We start from the raw sequence: 6000 nt of genomic DNA, 5'->3' as shown, positions 1-6000 counted from the left end.
AAGGCCTTAGTGTTTTTTCAAATACTTAGTTGTTTTGCAATTTCAAATTACATTAATAAGAGATTAATATTTTTATGTTTATCAAAAGAGAAGATGGGTTTGCAGAGATTTAGAAAATTGGTGTAACAGGACTTGTTCTGTTGACAAAACATAAACTCTCAAATTGATGCCAGTGTAATGCTTAGAAACAAGTCTGCTAAAAATCAGTAAATGAACAAGGATTAACTACTCATGTGTCCTCATATTTATAGAGAGTATTTATTAAATTCTTTGGAAATTGCTCAATGACTGTAATTTCTAATTGGACTTGAGATAACATCTCCAATGTCTTGTCTTTCGTCCTTATTGCATCACTACTAAGATAGGAAGTACAGCATTAGCGACGTTCCCAACACGATTCTCAACTACTTTTTTCATTCCTTGCACTTCTTTGTGAATTTTAAAATTATACCAATTTAACATAATTTTTACTTATTGAAGATATACACTGAGGGAAGGATTTGAATGAGCCAATCCAGCTCCTGAAATATCTAATACAATTTTGCGCATGTGTTTTTGCTTGTTTGCACGTTGTCTATGAAGAGGGACTCAGCTTTCATCAAACTTACCGAGGCACATGTGAACCAAAAAGAAAGCTAAAGGAGCAGTGAGAATGTGGGAAACAAAAAGTTACTGTTTATTTGAGCAGACACATATCAACAATTTAAAGATTTTGATCCTAGTTCGTTCCACTGGGGACCTACTAAATACTTTGAATATTCATTTCTTCTAGGAGTCCTCACAAGAATATGTCAAATGCTTGCTGTGAACTGGCCTCTGTTACATTCTGTACATTATCTAATTTAATACTTGGCACCAACCATGAAATAGGTATGACCGACTTCACACCGCAGTTGAGAATACTGCAACTCAGCAAAGTAAAATACTTGCCAAGGTCACATATAATGAATGAAAGAGCCAGAATTGGTGTCTATCTCTGATTCTCAACCCCGTTATCTTGCCAGGAATAAATGTGGTAAACACTCAATAAACATGAATTGAGTCAAATGAAAATTTTGACGTGAGGAATGTGTCCTAGGATAAGAATGGAACGTATTCATCTCTTGTTAAACAGCCCTTCAAATAAATAAACTATATTATTCTCTCTACTCCATCCCCATCCCATAAATATTATTTTTCCTGCTTTATAAATAAATAATAATTTTATTTAAAGTTGTCTCATCATTTTGATCAGTTAGAAAAAAATGCTTCTCCAGAGTGAGGCAGAATTCTCCATTAGTGCAGAGACCAGTCAAATTGTCCCATCCTTTCTTCTATGCACCTACTTCTATGAATGTAGCATACAGTGACATCAGCTGTTAGAGGTACATATCACACGGTTAATTATAGTCAAGGAAACCTAATGCCTTTTCATATGGGATTCTATAAAATTCTATCTTTTTCCTCTATACACTTGTAGTAGGTTTCTGGATACAGCTTATAGTATTTTACAGATATTTCCATGACATATTCAAAATATTAGATTCAATTAAATTCTAACCTAATAAGAACTTTGAGATGCTAATTGCTACATCCATAGTATTAATGTTCCTTTTAAAAAAATGATTGGAATTATAGATGAATCCAAATCAGAGATGCAACTTGGGAAAGGGAAAAATGGTGATTATCTTTTCCATCTTATTCCTACTAGTTACCTTTAGTTACCACTAACAAACAACGTTTTGTTTCCCGCATTTCTACCGGCCCTTCTTAAGCTTATGACTCCTCATTACTACTACTGATGGAATTGGTAAGTCATTATTTAGCTAATACCGTCTCATTGTCCTCAGAGCAGAGAGAATGGATCTATCCACCTAGTAGACATAGCCACAAAGCAACGGATTTCATCGCTTCTTGCTAAGGACCACAAAAATAAATAAACAAAAGCAGAAAGGGCGGGAGAAGGAGGAGGTGAAGGAGAAGAAGAAAAAAGAAGGAAGAGGAGGAGGAAACATACTGTTGGAGAAACTCTCTAGTACGGGAACTAGCAGGACACGCGCGCGCGGCGGCGGGACTGCGCTGAGAGAGCTGTGGACAGCACACCACCTGTGACCATTGTCTTCCATCCCTGCTCTGCCCCCGAGGCAGCTCAGACAGGCGGGGCTGATTAGACTTTGGCATATCTTAAGCCATGTGAGAAATTCGTTACATTGTTAAGAGTCATTGCTGGAAAGCAACTGAAACAAAATGGGAGATCATTTTCTGTAAGTCCTAGAAACAGTCACATCACTAGCAACCTAAGAAGGTTTCCCGAAATTCTTCTCGTGCCTTGCAGTAAAACGGCGGGGCACTGAAGCATGTCTTAGGAAAATCACCACTCTGGCTTGTTACAAGGGAAAGTCTATAGAAGCCTGACTGGAAATAGCCCATCCCAACTCAGTCACCAAAACCCCCAGCAGGCACTGATGGGAGTGGAGATGACACTGGGTCTGTCATCTTCCCAGCCCAGGACACAAGAAACAAGTGTGGGGAAAAAAAAATCCATGGAACTAGTTTGAGAATTATGTTTTACCTGATGAATAGATGTCAGCTGTCAAGGGACAAGAGCCAGAGGTGAATAAAGTGTGGGTGGACAGGAGGAGCGGTGGCCGGTCTCGTCCTTCTAGGTGTCTGCTTTTAAGCTTGACCAGGAACCTTTTTTTTTAATGTACCCTGCAAAGATAAGATAGAACCTGCACAGACATTACCACGGGGCATAGATGGTAAAGTACTGTCAGTGTTAAAATGAGAGGTTTGAAATCCACAAGGTTAAGGGTACATTTTATTAAACGTCTCCTTCATCTCCTGTCTTAATTCTTACCTGACTTATTCTTAACTATATTTTGGAACTGGGAAATGAAGGGGTAGATGTTTAGGCCTTGTTTTAACTTGAAGATAAATATAGATCTCCTGATTTAAAATTAGATTGGAGCAAGCACTAACCACAGAGGAATCGCTCTAATGTGATTTTTATATTTAGTTTTGATATGTTAAATACTTATTTCCCTTTCACTGTAACTGGATTTGGGAAGGGACGATTCAATGCCCAATGGAATTGCACATACGTGAAATATGTAGCCAGTCCACACTGGTGAACTATTTGGGTCGGTCAGAAATGGTCCACAGTCTCTTTAACAGAATCATGGCCTTGAGCCCTGTGTCTTTGGTAGATGCTAAAAAGATATAATCTTACATATCCCCTTCATCTTATTTTTAGGTGAGATAAATAAAAATATTTCACTCAAAAATGAAATACACGAAACAGAAAGAAGTCACACAGCAGGGCCAAATTTGCAATTCATGGAAGAGAAAGAATTTAAACATTCAGCTCTTTCCAAGGACACATAATTGCCTCAGTTTTTCCCATTTAATTGCATATTGGAAAAGGAAAACAAGGGAGATAATGTAAGAACTGATCCTAATGAATAACCCATACTGGACAGAAATATACTATTTGCCTTGCTGTCTAAATGAAAACGTTGACGTTCTTTAGCGATGAAAGAAAACAGCAGAGGAGCTGGGATGATCAGAAGAGAGACCACTGGGAAACCACAGAAAAGAATATATTAAAGGAAAATTTCTATATCAATTAACTTTTTTTTTTTTAGGTGTATGTGTATAGCTCCAGCAAGAGCTATTTGTAGAGTAAGACCAGAAGAAATTTCTCTGTAAGTCTCACCTTTTAACCTCTTACTGTGGAGCCAAGAGTTAACAAGTTAATACTAACTATGAATTCCCTGTAGTGCTCTCCAGGTAATAATCTTTAGAATTATCATCTATTTCATTAGATAATTAAACATTTTTAAAACTGATTTTCTCCTTCAATTTTTAAAACTTCCTTCTGGAATGTAAAACTGGTGATTAAGAATTATTTTATCCTTCGGAGTTCTCCCCATATACACGGAACGCCTTGGAGATACGGAGGGTTTCAGTCCAGACCACTGCTATCAAGTGAATTTCGCAACAGAGCAAGTCACACGGATTTTTTTGTTTGTTTCCCAATGCACATCCAAGTTACATTTATACTGTACTGTGGTCTATTATGTGTGCAATAGCCTTATATCCGGAAAAGAAAGTACATAGCTGAATTTAAAAATACTTGACTGCTAAAACATGCTAACGATCTTCAGTGAATTGTAATATTAATACAAAAGATCACTGGTTGACCACAGATCACCATAAAAATATAATAATAATAAAAAAGCTTGAAATATGGTCAGAATTATCAAATTGTGACACAGAGACACAAAGTAAGCAAATACTGTTGGAAAAAACGGCACTGATAGACGTGCTCGATGCTGTGTATCTTGGATCTTCCTTCAATTTAATTTATTTATTCCTTCAATAAGCCGACCCGTTGGTCATGATAAATACCGTAATGATATGATAATGCTTTGGAACATATATTTTAAATTACTTATTCTTTTCTTCTCTCAGCACAACTGTGAAATAAATAGTATTTGCATAATTTATTCACTCTGCTGTTTACTGAGTCCCTATGTGTGTCAGGCACTGTTCTGAGGGTAATACTAATGTCTATGTGATGTGGTTCCTGTCCTCAAGGAGTTAAGGTTTTTAATAGGGGAGATACGGAACAGGTGGTCATGATAGGACACAGGTGAAGCAGTTGGCCTTTGTCCTTCTACAAAGTACATTCCCCTGAGTGGAGGCATCAGCTCTTTGGGTGTTTAAAACACAAAATCAGGAGAAAAAGAGGTGGTATAAGGGGAGTGATTCCTTAAATGCAGCAAAGCTGAAAGACTGAACTGTGAAGCCAAAGTTTTAACTGGGCTACTACACAAACTACAGTAACGGGTGGTGGTATCGTAGAGGTACAGATAAGGAGCTATGGGTTTTCAGAGAAGCAGATAAGTATTGCACCTGCAAGCTGTGGGGAGGTCTGTGGGAGAACACAGGAGAACGGTCTGGGACGGAGGGAAGAGCAAAAGCTTGGTAGGTGAGATTGTGTTTCACCAGACTCTGTAAGACATATTTCATTTCGCCATGTGGAGTTGAAGGCAAAGGCACCCCTAATGGAGGAGACAGTATGAGCAAAGAACCCTAGGATCTTTAAAAAATGGGATGTATGCCTGGAACAGAATGTATTGTGGTTCAGCTGCAGAAACATTTTTGGTGGAAAGACCAGAGGAGTGGGAGTTCAGTTTGGAAAGGTAAAATGGAAGAGATCATGAAATTAGTTCATGCAGTGTTCAGGGTTTGAGTAGCTTACTAGTGGACTGTGTACCTGCTGTTCAGTTTCCCTTTAAGGAAGAACTTGGTGCCCAGTTCTTCAGAGGGTGCTATCAATAGATGGCCCCGTTGTGACAAAGATTGTGCAGTGACGGATGCATGACCAGGGGAGCCACGAGTTCTACCATACAGGGAATCACCTGGTGGTGGGCAGCCTGGGAGGATGTGGACAAGCTCCTTACGAAGCTGATCTAAGGTGCCAGCCTGGGGATGTAGGTTGCGGTGCTGTTCACTGGGACAGGTGGTAAAACACTGACACAATACTGTTGTACCCTACACAGTTCCAATACATGGGTCTGGAATGAAAGGGTGTAGAAGTCGTCCTCTTGCCATTACTTCCAGAGACCCACTTGGAAATGTGTATTTCCCATCCTTATAATTTTAGTCTCTACTGAATGAAAAGGCTTTAATTCCCAGGAGGGGAACACTTCCACCACTGGACACAATAATGTTTTCACTGAAAGTGAAGCTATTATAGCTGCATGGTCATTTGGGGTATCGTATGTCAGCAGGCTAGCAGACAAAAAGAAACAGGTACCATGCTGGTGAGGGAAAAATTACCCCTGATTATCAGGGGGAGCTAGACTCACTGCCACACAGTGAGAATGGAGGGGAGGTTTGGAGGGCTATTGAATGGAGGCCTGTTGGAGGGCTGATGAGAGTGAAAGAAAAATTGCACCTTCAACGGCTTGACGAAAGCCAAATAGCCAAATGCTCACCACCCTCAGGGAT

This window comes from Vicugna pacos, chromosome 12 (assembly GCF_048564905.1).
Source record: "Vicugna pacos chromosome 12, VicPac4, whole genome shotgun sequence".
Classification (NCBI taxonomy): domain Eukaryota; kingdom Metazoa; phylum Chordata; class Mammalia; order Artiodactyla; family Camelidae; genus Vicugna; species Vicugna pacos.
This window is presented reverse-complemented; position numbering follows the sequence as displayed.